We start from the raw sequence: 17,235 nt of genomic DNA, 5'->3' as shown, positions 1-17,235 counted from the left end.
CTCCAGCAGAATATATTGATTTGTCACATAAAAGTTCCAATTTACAGAGATGGTCACGCATCTCTGACTCCATCCATGCCATAATGTCCAATAAGGGACCTTGTGCCCCTTAGGGCAGAGAATTGTCTTTCATCATTGCTCCATTTGCGATTATCACGATGAAAACCACCTTGTTTTTTTTTCTAAGCACAATGTGAGAAATCTATTTCCGCATAGCTAAGAGCTTTGGCAAAGGCAAAAAACTAAAACACAACATTGAAAAGTGCACTTTTTTTCTTTTTTTTTTTTTTTTTTACACAGTGATCACCACTTATCAAGGCCCGGAAGCCACTCAGGGATAAGGGTTATTGCAAGTACATTACGTCAGTGAGGAGATTTGCTGAAATGTTTACTTAAGGGGGCGGTTCATTAGGAATTTGTTAACATTGGACTTGAAGACATCCAAGTTGTAGTCCGGAGGGAAGCAGGCAGACGGAACAGAGTTCCACAGGCGTGCAGTTCTAACAAAGAAGCTTTGTTCATGGAATCTGCGTTTTGATTTAGGCACAGATATAGAGTGGGGGAAATTTTTCACAGTGGATTCAGCTAGACGGGTGTTTTTCGTGAAAGATTGGCGAGGGGGGACCAGAGATTGGAGTTCAGACGAGCATCTGCCATGGAAATAACGATAAAACAAGGACAGGCTCGCAACGTCTCTTCTGTGGGAGAGAGGTTGCAGGGTAGAGAAAAGGGCATCCCCCACTAAGCCACGAAGTCTATTTTGTACTCTGTCAAGGCAGGATAGGCTGTTTTTAGCAGCTCCTGCCCAGATATGGCAACAGTATTCCATCCTTGGACATACTTGGCTTTTATATAGATAGAGAATTGCATCCGTAGTGAGATATCTTCTGGAGCGGTAGAAGGATCCCACCATCTTTCCAGCGACCTTGGCAACAGACTTGATGTACGTGTTCCATTTCAGATCAGGAGTAAAGGTCAAACCCAGAAGCTTGTCAAAACACGGGGCCTCACCCAGACGAGAGCCATCCATCACAATTGATGCCAGATGGGGATCAGAGCGTTGATGATGTAAGGATAGCAGTTTGGTTTTGGATGCATTAAAGGTAACCAGCCACCTCTTCCCCCACTGAACCATGCACTCGAGATCAGAGGAGAGAGAATCAGAGAGAACTTTGTCATTTACAGCGTTTGATGTGTTGCCGTAGATGGTCGTGTCATCAGCATAGATGTCAACGAATGATTTAAGTATGTGTTTAGGGAGGTCATTGATGTAGATCAGGAAGAGAGTTGGGCCCAGGATTGACCCCTGAAGGACTCCAGCATTTATATTGCAGGCCTCCGATTTTTGTCCATCTACCACTACTCTTATGAGCCTATCGGAGAGAAATGATTTAATGATGGATCAGTAACAGGTCGTTTCATCTTCTCTTTGCAAAATTATGTTGCGTAATTTTGCTGCTTCTGGAGACAGGAGGGAGTGTCTGTATAAGCACCCTTATTTTTACTAATTGTACTTCATTTTGATTAAATTATAGTCCTGCACCCTATGATAATTCCTACAAAGGAATAAAAGAGATTCTACTTTATTTTAGGTGATTACAAGTAAACAGCTTGAAAAATATATTTCAGAATTTTCACTGGGGAATCAGTTTTGCATACAAATTTAATGTAAAATGATCACCCACTTCTGGACAAGAGAGTGTCCTAAGTTCATATAACCATTTTTTCTTTTTGTTTTTTTGGGGTTTTTTTTTTTTCAGAAATAAATTGTGTGTGTGTGTGTGTGTGTGTGTGTGTGTGTGTGTGTGTGTGTGTGTGTGTGTGAAACTAAGAAAGCCTTTAAATAATAGTTTGCTTTTATTCATTGTATAGTATTATATTATACGTACTGTATAAGGATATGTGGGTTGCAGCCTGGGTTCTTCACTACAATCAAATCTATTTTAAAACGACCCTGGTGTCTAACTCTGTCCCGTGGGGAGCCATAGTAAACAGGTACAATCAAATCTATTTTTAAATCGATTTAAGCAAAAAAGAATTAATTTTAATTTTAACTTAGAACTCATAAAAAACGGCCTACCTCCAACTCCAGGTTGAAATGGTAACGCAAAATTTTTTTTCTAAATATATTATGAAAAAAGAATAAAAATGTGTGCATTGTAGGTGTAATCAGACCGTTTAAAGTCAATTTATAATCTACTGAACCATTATAAGTCATTATGACCATTAAAAAGTAATTATTTTATTTATAACATATTTTAATGTATAGTTTCAGATACCTCCCCCAGTACACGCATAGACACAATTGATTTCGAATTTTTTTTTTTTTTTTTTTTTTTAATGGACAAGATTTTTTTTTAATTGGTTACATATCCCTAAAAACATTATCTGGTTCTGAACTGGGCGATCATTTTTTGCTAAATGCATATCCCCCATTCTAAGATCTAAAAATAAGTCAAGTTTTTACGTTGTTTGCATAAAAAAGAACCTTTTCCATTTGGATGAACTAACATAGAATCCGGGCATCCAATAATAAATATCCTCCACTCTATTAAAAAAAAAAAAAAAAGTGTGTATTTATTTGTATATATCCATCTTCCCACGCGAAGGTTAGCGAGTCAAAAATTGCCGGACGTTACCATTTCAAGTGTCTAGAGTAAAGGAGAAAGCAAATAGCAAACCAAATACACCTACGGCACGTCATTAGCTAAAATGATTTAGGAAAATTTTGCACTCTATTTCCATAATGACAATTTTCTTTTTTATTATTACTATTAGTTCTTCTTTATGTACAGATTGATAGGTTTCTTTTATTTTTTTTTAACTTTCCAGTTTGAGACGTTTTGTTTGTTTCTTTCTTTTTTCCTCATGTTTCCTCCCATTTTTTTTTTTTTTTTTTATTTACCGATCAGGACGTCCTTTTATATGAATATGAAGATTAGTGATAACACTAGCGAAGAATAATATTCCCCCACATTTTGTACTAAGAATGTACTACACTCATTATTTAATAATGAAGCATTTAACCGAGTTATTTGTATTTTAGTTAGCTCCAGTAATTTCTAAATAAGATAGCGTAGCGTTAATAAGGCAGGGAACCATTGCAGTTCTTTTACATTTTCAAGACTGAAGAGTTATACTCAAATATTACGCAAGCATGTCTTAAGTGCATTCTCGTCATTGCGGTTCATATCTTCTACTTTCTTGGAGTTATGAAGTAAACCCAATAATTATTATTGTTCCTTTATATTTGTGTCTGCTTTGTTATGGAGGTAAGTAAAATGCTACGCACACTATGCGCGACATTTACAACTCTGAGAATACGTTTGTTTGGTTAAGTAAACTTATTGTTGGAAAATATTAAATAAAAGAGAAGAATAATATCTTTAATTTCTTGTCGCAGTTAAGTTTCTATTTTTTTGTTTGCTTATTTTTTCCTGTGATCAAACAATTGCGCAGTTATTTCATTTATGAGGATATTTTCTCGTTTCACTCTATTGAAACGAAACCAAAGGTCAAAATGAAAACAATATGGTTCGATCGTAAAAAAAAATGGACGGGAAAACCGAAATGTTGTTTACTTGTAAATTGTATCCTCTTTTGATTACGCAATAACAAATAACATGAATAGACGAAATTATATATATATATATTTCTTAATTTTTCAGTTTTAATATTTTAATTTTCGATATCGTGAACCCGAGTCATCTCCTCGATCTATCATTTACTGGGGACATTTTCATGCTTCACCGTTTTTTTTTTACTATTGACATGTGCCATTTATGTCATTTCTATCCTTTTCTCTTCTTTCTTTCCTTTTATTCAATGACGATATTCAACAGAAAGCTTATCATTTGCTGATTAAGCGATTTAGAATAACTAGTTTCCGTCGACATTATCTTTTAAGTTAGTATTTATTCTATTTATAGTATTTGTTTGTTTAATAATTCAGTATTTCAATTTAGTACAACTGTAAATCTTCTTTGTTTTTTTGTTTTTTTCTTTAGCACCTTTGACAATTTCAGTTGCGTAACTTATTTAGGTATTATAACCCCCAACTTATTTTTGCTTAAACCATTTGGTAAATTTTTACTTTAATTGCAACTCCAAACTCACCTTTAAATTAACGATTTTTATAGGTTTTCAGGTCTGATGAAAAAATATCACATTCAAATTTGAGGCAGACAAGTAGTGTTTTGGATATTAAGACATTTTTTTTTCTAATGTGTTACTTAATGAATTTTAGTGGCCATTCTTAACATGGGGAGAGGGTGTTTTGTAACACGCATGCGCATTACTGCTTGTTCAGTTAGGGAAAAACATGTCCACCAGTGAAACCAGGGGATTACATTGGATAATAAGTCTGAATATCTAGAAAATTACTTGCCTGCCCCAAATTTAAATGGGATATTCATTTTCAGCATACCTGAAAACTTTTTAATTTAACAGTGAATGCTTAATTGCAGTTAAAAAAAAAAAAATACCAATCTTTTAAGCCAACGCATTTCGGGTGAAAACATTATTATGTACTTATGTGTCATGATTAAATAAGAATAAACTCAAAAGATTTACCAAAAATGATCCAGTAGAATAATAATTATAAATAAAAATAGAAGTTAGCGAGTTTTATTATATGGTTTAATGTGGAAGATTTGTGCGACCAATTCAGTATGCCAAACTGACTTATCATCCTTGACTTAAATTAAAGGTTGTCAGGTTGGAGATTTAAATTAACACGATTTATCCAGCCGACACCTTCTGAGGGCAATTGCAGAATATATTAGTATCAACCTCTCTTAAGGACAACAAGTATTCATTGTGCTGAATTTTTCAATATACCTGTTTCTCAATTCCAGAGATTGCAAAAGTTTTGCTCTATTGGGTGGATCAGGACACAAATGCTACTGATCCATAGTTATTGATCAACAAACGTGGGTTATAACCCCTTCAGAAACAGTAATATATCTAAGTGGTCAGTTGTTGATCGCTTTTTCAACATCGGAAAAGGTAGTTAAGAAGTCAAAATAGTCGACTTTCTTTCTACCTATTAATTTTTTCAACCATTGTTTGATTGTTTTTATCATCCTCTCCCATGCACCTCATTGCCAAGCCGAATAAAGAGGGACAGTAAGATGACTAATTGAAGTTGACCTAATTTCTTCTTTTTTTTTTTTTAATTCGTTCGAAACAGATTTCAGATAACATGATGCCAGACACTAAGAAGGTCTTTGCATTGTATGTATAAACATGCGTAGGAATACCAAACAAGTTGGTAAACCTAATAAATGCTAATGGAAAAGATCGTGTGCTCATATCCAGTAATAGCTCCAGATGGATGGCACATAGACTCGTGCAGCTGAACAACAAGATGTACATTTGCATGTCTTCATCATTGTATTTTAACAAAAAAATGATCAGGCAATACCCACTTGTTGAAATGAGTGAACAAAATTTGTCTGATGAGTGAGCAGTTGAGAATCCGAGGCAACGAATTGGTTTTCTTATAAGTAATACAATTATACAGATTTACCGATTGCCTCCCTTGAGGAATCCAGAAACCAGATAATTTCAAATTAGAAAGAGTTCAATTGGTTCCCAGATGGCAACAATTTAAATGTGCCTCTTTAATAACCAATTCAGTTAAACGATGATGTTTTCCTAAAAGTATAAGAAATTTAACTTCAAAAGGGTGGATATTAGAATTCTGTATACATCCTTTAGTCCGCAAAAGACCATCCTTATCAATAAACAAATCAAGAGCCGATATGCTTAGATGCATAACTGTATTAAAAGGTTGGTTTAAATATTCCAACTCCTAGGGAAATTCTTCCCTCTGCATACAGGAAAAGAACAACAGTTTTTTCTTTTTTTTTTTTTTTTTTTTTTTACATAGGCATCACCACATTATCAAGGCCAAGAGGCCACTCAAGGATAAGGGTTAAAGAGTGTACAGTAGAAATTGGACAATATAGTAATCATTAGTAATGAAAATTTGGTAACTTATATGGAACAGCTCATCAAGAACTTATTTACGTTAGACTTGAACACAACCATATTGTAGTCAGCCGGAAAGCAGGTAAACGGAAGACAATTCCACAGGCGTGCAGTTCTAAGAAAGAAGCTTTGTTCATGGAATCTACGTTTAGTTTTAGGCACAGATAAAGAGTAGGGGGAATTATTGATAGTGTTTACAGCTAGACGAGTGTTTCTTGTGAAAGTTTGGCGAGAGGGGACCATAGCTCAGTCGAACACTTTCCATGAAAATAACGATACATCAGAGACAAACTCGCAACATCTCTTCTGTGAGATAGAGTTTTGCTCTATGGTGTGTCAATGTCTAAACTTATTACAGAACCGCAAAAATTTCTCAAGGACATTGATTGTCCTAGTCAATAATGAGAATTCAGAAATATTTATTGATAAACCATTCTCGTCAGTACAGGAATCATTAGAGAACATACAGGATATAATTTTCTTGTTAGTGCTGTTAAGACAAGGCAAAGGGGGACACAGTCGATGATATGCTGATTTAACCAATCAGGGCTGTGTACTCAAAAATTGTACAATTGCTCAAACTTCGAGGCGGAAAGACCTCTAGTCAACAAATCTGCAAGATTTTCAGACCAAGGACCATATTTGAACTGAGGGAGGATATTCAGTTTGAGGTTAACATCTTCTAATACTTTTTTTTATGTTCAGTACACGATTCTCCACAAAAATGTTTCTTAGTCCCTTTTCTATTTACAACCCAAGATAGGGCCACTTGGGCATCAAATACAAAGAAAATGGAAAGGATATTGATAGGCTTCAAAGCCTTCAAAACATTGGGAACAACTTTAAGAGCAAGATAGACAGCTATAAGTTCTAAGGTAGGAAGGGTTTTCCATTTAATGGGAGCCACCTTCGCCTTAACGAACAACAGGAAGCATTGTGTCCCTTGTTTTACATACAGGGAGAACCCATATGCAAGTTTAGATGCATCACAGAAGCATATAAACTCAGGCACGGAGTTCTCCATTGTCACACATTTGGGGAACTCAAAATCACATAGCTTATTAACTCCTTAACAAGAGTTTGCCAGGGCTGTAAAATTTTCAAGGATCTCCTGAATTGCCTTTCCAGAGTTGACTAACAAGGACTTTGCCTTGAATGGTAACTGGAAGCAGCAAGGATAAAGGATCATATATACTGGAAATTTGAGACAAAATCCCTTGCTTTTTGATCAGTGCCTATCACAGTAGGGGCAAGTCCAACAGTATCTAGTCAAGGAAAATAACGGTACCCCAGCACCTTTTCATAGGTGAGAAGAGTGGAGGTAATAGATGTCTTCAATCATCTTCTTTTGCAAGTCTGTACAGTTGGAGTTACAAGATCGAAGTTCAAATCCTGCATCCATCAATCTGTCATCACGAACAGTACAATAAACTGAAAGGAGTGAGTCATAATCACAACTAGTAGTGACTAAATTGTCAACATAAAAATTGTTAGTAATTACAGAAGAAAATATATCTGATTTATATCTTTCTGCATGAAACATGAGTATGTAGCTCAAAATGAAGGGGCTGGCATTGAAGCCAAAAATGATTGAGGAAAGAGGTTGCTAAGGTGAGAAAAGGGCATCGCTCTCTAGGCTACAGCCTATTTTGAACTCTGTCAAGACAGGATAAGGTCTTTCTAGCAGCTCCTGCTCAGATGTGGCAACAGTACTCCATCCTTGAATGTACTTGACTCTTATGCAGGTAGAGAATTGCATCAGCAGTGAGATATCTACTGGAGTGGTAGAATGATCCCACCATGTTCTCAGCAACCTTGGCAACAGATTTGATGTATATGTTCCATTTCAGACCATAAGTAATGATCACAGAAGCTTGTCAAAACATGTAGTCTCGTCAAGATGAGAGCCATTCATTTCAATTAATGCCAGACGGGGATCAGTGTTGATGATGTAAAGATAGCAGCTCAGTTTTAGATGCATTAAAATTAACCAGCCACCTCTTTCTCCATTGCACTGTGATTAAGATCAGAGGAGAGAGAATCATAGAGAACTTGGTAGTTTACGGCCTTTTGAAGTGTTGCCATAGATGGTAGTGTTGTCAGCGTAAATGTCTATGAATGATCATAGGATGTGATTTGGGAGATCATTGATGTAGATCAGAAAGAGAGTTGGGCCCAAGATGGACCCTGTATGGACTAGCATTAATTGTATGAGCTTTTGATTTCTGCCCATCAACCACTATTCTTATTAACCCATCAGAGAGAAATGATTTAATAATTGAAAAGACATTTCCAGCTATAATGTAGCTGTAGATTTTGTGGAGTAGACCTTTATGCCATACCCTATCAAAGGCTTTTGATATGTCAAAAGCAATAGCCCTAGAAAGGAAGCCTCCATTGAGAGATTCGCTAATCTTATGAGATACAACTGTTAGCATATCTGCTATTGATCTAGCAGAATGGAAACCATATTGCATATCACTGAAGAAGTTATTTTTGCTGAGATGGTTGACTACTTCTCTATTTAACACAGATTCCAGCTTACTGATGACACACAGGAGACTCATTGGTCTGTATTGAGAGGGAGATGACCAATCACCTGAATTTTTTAATACGGGACATACTGATGAGGTTTTCCAGGGTGTTGGGAAGCCATTCTTCCTTAAGACAATGCTTAAATAGCTTTGTAAGTATGGGAGTTAGTTCTGGTTAAAGCTTTTTCAGAAATATAATAGGAATGTCATCAGGGCCAGTTGCTTTACTGGAATCAAGGTTTTTGATTAGCTTGGCAACATCATACACAGATATTTGTATGTCACATAGTGTGTTTTCAAAGTACAATAAGGAATATGTGTGATCATTTTAAATGGGTGAAGCTAAATTACTTTATGGAATAATTCAACATTTAGTTGAGTTGATGGCTATGAATTAGGAAACATGTCGGTGGAATGTTTGGAGTCCAACAATAAAGACATCCGTAATTATTTGCAATTCCTTTCAAGAAAACCATCACTAATTGAACAGTTAATTGATGTTATTAACTTTCCACTAAGATATGTCCAAATATCCAATTTGCACTTTTGTGAGTAAAATTCCGAATGGAAGTTTTTGTGCCCTAAACACTCCCATTTTTTAAATATTTTAGTTTTTCTGTATTTGACTCGTCGTTTTACTTTAAAAAAAACCCTCAACCACTAGCTAAAGACTTGCCATTGTCTCTATTTCCACAAATCAGCGATCTGAGCCCACAGTGCGGTTTTAGTCTCAGTACATCTATTACGTTGATAGCAATGGAAATAGTAATTCTGGAGAAGATACTTTCTTTTTAAACATGGAACGCAGAGGTAAATCTCTTGTAAATGTATGAAAGCTATCCCAGTCAGCCATAGAGTATCAATATACTGTACAATGGAGAGGCATGTCAGAGAATTTATTAGATTTTGTTTTTCTCTTAACTGAGACAACTGAGTGGTCGAAAGATCCCCATGGAGACAGAACAGAAGATGAACATAACTCCGGGCAAGTTGTGAGAAAAACTCTGTTTTGACCATAAGTGTTGGGCATATAGGTGGGTTCGTGATATGCTCTCAAAGATAGTAACTCTGCTGTTATGGGGGCAACAGAGGGCAAATATAAATGCAGTGGTGTGAGCAAGTGCAACCCAGAAGCATATATAGGGCAATTTAGGGTCATTTCTGGAGATGTCCCTACCACATGTAAAGCCTTCTCTAATTTGGAGTTCTGGGTTTAATTGTGTATTCTTTTTTGAGACTTTCATGATGGAGTTTTAGGTTTTGTCGAATAGGTCGACGGACTTGGTTAGAGCAGTATAAGACTCTCACCTTGGGTCAGCAGATGACTTCTGACCCTGTTGAAACTGCAATGGCCAACGATCGTCTTTTTCTGGAAGCGCTTAACAAAATTCTTAGCGTCACAGGCTTTGTGTCGATTTCCGCTGAAAAATCAATTAGCTTCTTATGCAAGCCAAAAAGGAAGACAAACTCAGAGAGGTTCTAGTCTACTTAAAAGTTAATTCACGAAAGTTACAGGTTTTTACATATATACAGTTGTCCAGTTCAATTACACCAGAGAAACAGTCCAAAATCTTATTCTTCATCTCCACGATAGTGGCCAAGATGGATAGAGGGGTTGGCAGTTCTTGGGGGAGCATGTGGTTCTCTCAAGATTCGGCTTCGATCTGATCTGCTTTGCTAATCTCAGCTCGGGCATCCGCTCACATTGGGACCAATCAGAACTTAACACGTCCTTTGAGGAATCCCCAAATCTTTTGCATGTGTGCACCTTGGCAGGCCTTCCATAGCCTGCAAGTCTGGGATCAAACCTTAATTCTATTCACAGCAGCATTTTCACCTTTCACACTCAGAAAGCCACACAGTCTGAGCAGGTGTTCGCCAGGCCGAACGAATGTATAACTTCATTCCACATTAATCTGATATTTCCTGCTATATTTCTCAAACAAATATATATCTGTTTTACAAAAACACAATAAATCCATCCCCTTTGATAGGTTACTCGCTGCTGTCCAGGATTCAATCAACGTTTAACAGACAATCTCAGCATATTTACCCGGTCTTACTCAGGGTTTTAGGCGATCATAATCTTCCCAATGGGGAGCAATATCTCTCCTCTAGGTGGTTACATCATACAGAGAAAAGAGGGAAAGTAAGGGAGAAAAAGAAGTGAAGAAATATTTTTTTCTTTGTAGACCATGAAGCTTTGCTTGCTAATTTTTTTCTCAAAATAAATGCATTCTCCAATTTTGAATTAATATTTTCCCACATTCTTTTGAAAAAAAAAAAATGCTGACACTGTTTCATTTTAGTATACTTTTTAAATAGTCATACTAATAAATGCGCCACCTAGTGTCGAATGTTAGCAAAAGAGGTAGAAAATTTCCATTCAAATCAAGTCAGGAATGAGTCAAGGAAATTAGCCTAGTTGCTAATTGTTGGATCCCTCACAGGCCCATTATTAAGGAGGGCTTTGGTGTAACAACAAAAATCTACCCCATTTTTAATTGTTCCTTGAAGTGGTGGTAGAGGTGTTTCAATTAATGATGCAGTGTATGCTGGAGTAAACTTGACAGCACAACTGCTAAACCTGCTATTAGTCTTTAGGAAGAATAACTATGTCCTTTTGGAGGATATTGTTGTCAATTTGCGGCAAATTGACAGCAGAGTTTCCTTATTAGATTTAAGTGTCAAAAAATTATACCCATTACCAAATGGATAATTCTATAAGAAATTTTCCATGCCGTCCCATTGAGGTATTTAACTAAACAGAAAGTTTTTATCTGCTGGGTCAAGTCCAAGCCATGAAGCATGGTGCCGTTTAAATCTTTATAGTCATGACAGAGGTGAAGACCTGCTTTTGTAATATTAGAGGTAATTTCATCAAATCTGTTCACTTGAAATTTTAAGTTGAGACTGTCCGTGAATAGGGCAGCAAAAGAGAAAGGGGTTTTGTGATCCTAATTTTAGGGAGACACTGAGTTTCAGGAGGTCCATGGATCTCGTACCTATGAAGGTGTTGACAGGCATTACTACGGGTTTAGGTACTAATTTTTCCGAGAACACAATTTTTGTAAAATGGCGTGAGAGAAAAAAGATTTTCCAGTGTTCAAAATACAATGGAAGGAAACTGGAGGTCCTTTACCCCTCATAGACGTTTTAATAACTGGAAATATGCAATTATCCTCATCAGATAAAGTAGTCCTTCCCACAAAAGATTTTGAGATCTTTGGACACATGGCAGAGAAGTAAGTTTTCAACCCACAAGTAGCAATCCTGATCTAAATGATTACTAAGACACTTAGTACAGATTCAAAGCTCCTTGGCTTGTTGAACCTTTGAGTCATAAGAAGAATATTCAAAGCAGTCCTTAACTGTATAATCTGCTAATTTAGAATGTTCACTAGTATTAGTATGAAGTTTTAAGGCATCCATATGCTTTTTATGATTAACAGTCTTATAGCCACTGCCATATTGGGTTTAACTTCTGATGATGAAGAACAAAAAATTGGCGGTTTTGGCAGGCAACTCTTCTTTATATCCAAAGGCACTGCCTGTAAAAAGTCTATTATGCCAAAATAATTGGGCATAAAAGATGAGAATGAAGGATAGCTCTCCTTCTTTCTCAACATTAATTCCTTTCTGACGTTCATTGGGAATTTGCAGAACAGGATGTGAGTCAGCATTATACCAGAAGTAGAGTTTTCTGTGAAAAAATCTGTTCCAAAACATTTGTCCAATTTAGTTTTACTTGTTCTACAGAGGTCTTAAGTTCTTCAAATTCCATTATCTGCACTGCCTGAGGAATAATTTCCTCCAAAATCCGATCCTTGATAAGAGAAGGATTCAGGAATTTTTCCTACAAACAATCCAAGCTACTGTATAATTATCAGAGGAAACATCCCTTTCAACTTGGATTTGAGGAGAAGCAATTTATCCGCTTTCTCTAAATTGATAGTGCAAAATTCAACCCTTCTCAGGAAGGTTCTAAATTCAAATTTGTTGGCTGAGAGAGACCCACTAAAGTTTGGGCATTCCAAGTCCAACCTTAAAGGCTGAAGTGAAACTGGGTTTTTAAAATCACGGCTCTCATGGTCAGATTTTAATGCATTCAATTCTTCCCTAATGTTGTAAGAAAATTGTTCAGAATCATGACAAAGCATTAGCCTCTCGTCCTGGAAAGATTTTTAAATAATCTGATCAATTAAGTCATCTAATCGAATGTAAATTTATGTGCACATACAGTTGTTTACCAAGTTGATAATAACAACAAAATTAAAGTGGAAAAGGAAGAAAGGAAATTGTAAAGGACCTTTGACTAAACAAGACCAGGCAGTATCCACAAGATGAAATAAAAGAGAATAAAATTAAAAGGAGAGAATAAAATTTATTCCTTCTCAAAATATCAACAAAATTATTTTATTTTTGAATAGGCAAAGCAATTAAATTAAGAATTGAAAAAATCTTTTTTTCTTCTGTAAGAGAAAATAATCTTTATTCTTCGAAGAAGTATTCAAATACAGGCAACTATGGTTTGCAATAAATGTTTGTGAAGAAAAAAAAGAAAATCTCTTTTTCAAAATGGCACAAGAAGCCATGCGGTGGCAATTACATGCAAAGTAAACTTAAACCTCATGTTTAGCGATAATGCTTCACCGAAAAATCAAAATTAAATTAAACACAGAAGGAATTTATATAATTTATTTACAATTTTAAACCTGGAAGATTGGGGGGGGGGGGTCCGGTAATTAAAAGGCAAATTTTAAATAAGTAAATATCATACATGCAATTAAAGTTAATTCAAAATGGCGCAAGAAGCCACTTAATAAGTAAATGACATATCTTGCTATTATAGGGAAAAATTTTAAATAAGTAATTATCATATTTTGCATATTTTAGCTATGTCAGAAATTTATTCCCGCAAAGCTTAGAACTTTGGCAGAGAGTGAAAAACCAAAACACAAGACTTGAAAGGTGTACTTACCTGATGGTGGAGTAACAGGTCGTTTCTTTTATTTGCAAAATATCTTGCATGATTTTGCGGCTCTACTAAAGCTTGATTTCTGGACAAAGTAGTAGTGAAAAATCTTTTATGAAGATTAAAAATTATCCTTGTTTTGAAATGCAATTCTTTTGATACGTTTGATTAGTAATTTCAGACACATCCGTTAAGGTTTTAATTAACCAGAATTCAACAATCTTTAGTAACGGAAATAATGATATTATATCAAGAAAGAAATACCTAACTTAGGAGGTTAAATTGTCTCAAAGGTACCAGGAACATTTGAGTGCCAAAGGTTCTTAAATTAATTAAGAGAAATAATGTGAGTTCGGCTTGTTCAATATTTTTTCCAGAATTGATTTTTCAGTTGAAAAGGGCCTGCGCTTATGCAGATTAATATTTGAATTCAACTAATGAGAAAGGCTGTTTTAATAACAATGTACTGAATTAATCAACCAATGAGGAGACACAATTCAATTTGTGTAATTTCTCACAAGGTTCACCATTTTTTAACACAATATGCCAGAACATAATTGTAAATGTTTTTGTATTTGTTCTTTGTTTTTTTTTTGGGGGGGGGGGGTAAAAATACATCTACCATGTGTTCTACCGGCTCATTTTATGTAAATTTTGGAATTTATACTAATTTTAGCATAACACTTAAGTACTTATGTTTTCAATTGAAATATGTTGATTTAAAATATCACCAATCGACACAAAAAATAGGCAAAACACAGGATGAACCTTTTGACTAATTCAATCATTTATTGAACTTTAAAGGAAGTTGTTTGTGAGGAAAGATTGTTATTAGAGGTATGAGTCCCTTGTGAAGATAATTGGAGTGAAGTTGTTCGCGTAGACATTATTGTGTGAAACGATATTAGGGCAGTGTTGACCACGTGAAGATTATCAAGATGGTGACAACAGCAAGTGAGTTGTCGAGAACCTTTGACTCCGCAGTCAAGGTCAAATTGATAGTTCCCTTATGTGAGTTGTGGTTTTGAATGACAAGGATTTGTTAGGCAGCATTGCTGCTCTTCCGAATCTCTCTACTGAGTAAGCTTGTGATCTGCCTTCTATTTAGAAATTTGGCAAATTCCTAGCTCCCACAGCTGGTTGAAGTCAGTTCACAACAACCAATCAAGCTCTAGGTTTTCAACCAATCAGAATTGATTATTTTTGCAGAAATCGTTTTTTCTGCTCTTGCTAATTTTTGTTGCTGCTCTTGCTGCCAATTTTGTTGACACTACTACTGTTATAACTTCAAAAAGGCTCCATCAATTTTTTGTTATGTCAGGTTTGACTAGAACAATAAATTGGAATGAGATCTTAGCAATGACTATAACAGCATGAAAAAAATAAATATACAATACATAAATAAATGTATCTCAGCCAATAATAGTTTCTTTTATGTGTACCTGGCTCATTTTGTGTGTGTGTTTAAGTAGCTTTAATGCTTTTTATTTGATCTTAAAAATTCAGTTTTACAAGCAAATTTGAATCAAGATGGCAGCAGGTTTTTGTTGAGAAAGAAGCCTTGTTTTGAAATTTGCAGCTTCATGTCCCATGAAGTTTTTTTTCTGAACACATCTCAGAAACTTGTGTGTTTTTCTTGTGTAGATTAACATTCCAAACAAATTTTGTTTATTTTTTCCAAGTTTTTTTTTTTTTTTTTTTTTAGGGGGGGGGGGGGATTTAATTTTGGCACTTGCACAGTGTAGCATTTCCAAGCAAATTCTGTGTTTAAGAGTGTAATGTAGGTACCATCACAGAAAGAAACAAACAAAGGAAATAAATAAAAATCTGACTCAGCAATTTTTTTAAAAGTGCAAATGAAATGCTTTTATTCATGGGTTTTCCAAAGCAACACATTTCATTATTTTTCCAAGTCTCTTTGCACATGCACACATGCTTTTCTTAAAAGTCTCTGTTGCTGTTACCCCATGCCAGTGCCAGCTAGCGCTTTTTTTTTTTTTTTTTTTGGCTTTCACACGTCCATCCTGCCTCTTTTCGACCATATGCTGTCCTTTTCTTTCTTTTCTTGTGACACAAGCTCGCACATGCTAATTTGCATACGTGCTTTAATGGCTGATGGCTGCTGCTGCCACCAATATTTCATTAACCATCTATCCTTCAGCTGCTCCTGATATTTTCACACACTCTCATTCATATACGCTCTGTTACAAGAGTTTCATCATGAGGGAGGGGGGGGTCTAGTGGCACCCAAATAGTCGACACCCATTTCACTCTCAATAATTTGAGTGCCTGAAATAGGAATTCACCTTGACAGTATGTCATATTGAAAATTGAATAACATTAATTGTTAGCCTTAAATTGTATTTTGGTGCATCTTGGGATGGCAATCCTAAATAACTACAGTAAATATGATTTTAAATTTATGTTATGCAGGCTTTTGTTATCGTGTAAAAGTAATATTTCAAGTAGTTTTTCAAAATTTTATTTAAGATTTTTAAACATTAAAATTTTTGTTGAGAAAAACTTTGTATTGCTACTATTTCAAATGTTTACAAATCTAACTTGGCAAGAAAAGATAACTCTGTTAGATTAAATCATATTGAAATTGCCGTCTGCTAGATTTGATTTGCCAACTACAAAAATTTGCAACTCTTAATTCTCTATTAATAAAACTATGCAACAAGATCTGATGTGTCTTCATGTGTTTCTTGCCTATATGTAACTTTGATAAATACACATTAACTTATTTTTTTAATTACTACAGTAGAACCCCGGGATACAGCATTAAAAATTAGTAACAAAATATTGTACAGTATATAATACATATGTATTCAATCAAATAACATTAGAAATAATGCTGTAAGGCGGGACAAATATTGTAATCAGGGGCTGGAAAAACATCATATTTCACATCATAACCTAAAAAAAACGTATCCTAGGGCCACTGTATCCCAGGGTTCTACTGTATCAATTTATTAAAATCAACAATTTTTTAAAAAATGGTAAAGGTAATTGTTCCTATTTGCTTATTATCGCACAAGGTCGGTTTTAAATGTGCAGAAAACCCAACTCTCCAAAAATGGACAAAATTAAATGCTTTGTATTGAAGGATTTCTCCTTCACCGATCAAAAACAGAAAATGAAGTCTAGTAGTATCAGAAGAGATGCTACTACACTTTGTTTCTAGCCAAAAGGCGCAGTTATTTTTTAATTATTTTCCTGTAAACTCTCCACTGGAAAATATCTAGCCGGACAACACCGGATAAATACACAAAAACTGCAAATCAGTCATGAGACTGCATACCTCTGCCTGATAATGTAAGGATGGGTCAAAGTGTTATTCTGGGCTTTTACTCCTCCATATTGTATAAGTTATTCCTGAAGTCATAGAAAATGTTGTGTGGTTAAAACAATTAAGTGTCAACTGTTTAATTTTCAGGGTTGAATCGACCCCCTGCTGTCAAATTTCACTTCTCAAAATTCGACACTGCTTCCAAAAACTTGTCACGCCAGTATCACTGTATGGATATACTAAGCTGGTTTTAAACTCATTTGTTTATGCAGAGCTTCTTTTTGCCTTCTCGATTTGAAGTTAATGTTTTAAATTGATATCAACACTAGGATACTTCAATTAAAAGTCAAATAACCCTTATCCTTGAGTGGCCTCTGGGCCTTGATAATGTGGTGATGCCTTTGTAAAAAAAAAAAAAAAAAAAAAAAAAAAAAATGAAC

At 35.2% G+C, this 17,235-nt stretch overlaps 1 protein-coding gene across 1 annotated transcript in view; it reads left to right on the top strand.

The window, feature by feature from the left end:
* The first annotated feature begins 3,122 nt into the window (after positions 1-3,122).
* LOC145283659 (protein SERAC1-like) overlaps positions 3,123-17,235 on the top strand; it is a 65,152-nt gene continuing 51,039 nt past the window's right edge. Inside the window, exon 1 of the mRNA XM_080132657.1 lies at positions 3,123-3,272. The gene's annotated coding sequence lies outside the window, so the exon portion shown is untranslated. The remainder of the gene's footprint in view (positions 3,273-17,235) is intronic.

This window comes from Euprymna scolopes, chromosome 8, assembly GCF_053919585.1.
Source record: "Euprymna scolopes isolate OS-2025 chromosome 8, ASM5391958v1, whole genome shotgun sequence".
Lineage (NCBI taxonomy): Eukaryota > Metazoa > Mollusca > Cephalopoda > Sepiida > Sepiolidae > Euprymna > Euprymna scolopes.
Note: the sequence above shows the minus strand (reverse complement) of the source record. Positions and strands in the feature narration are given on the sequence as shown.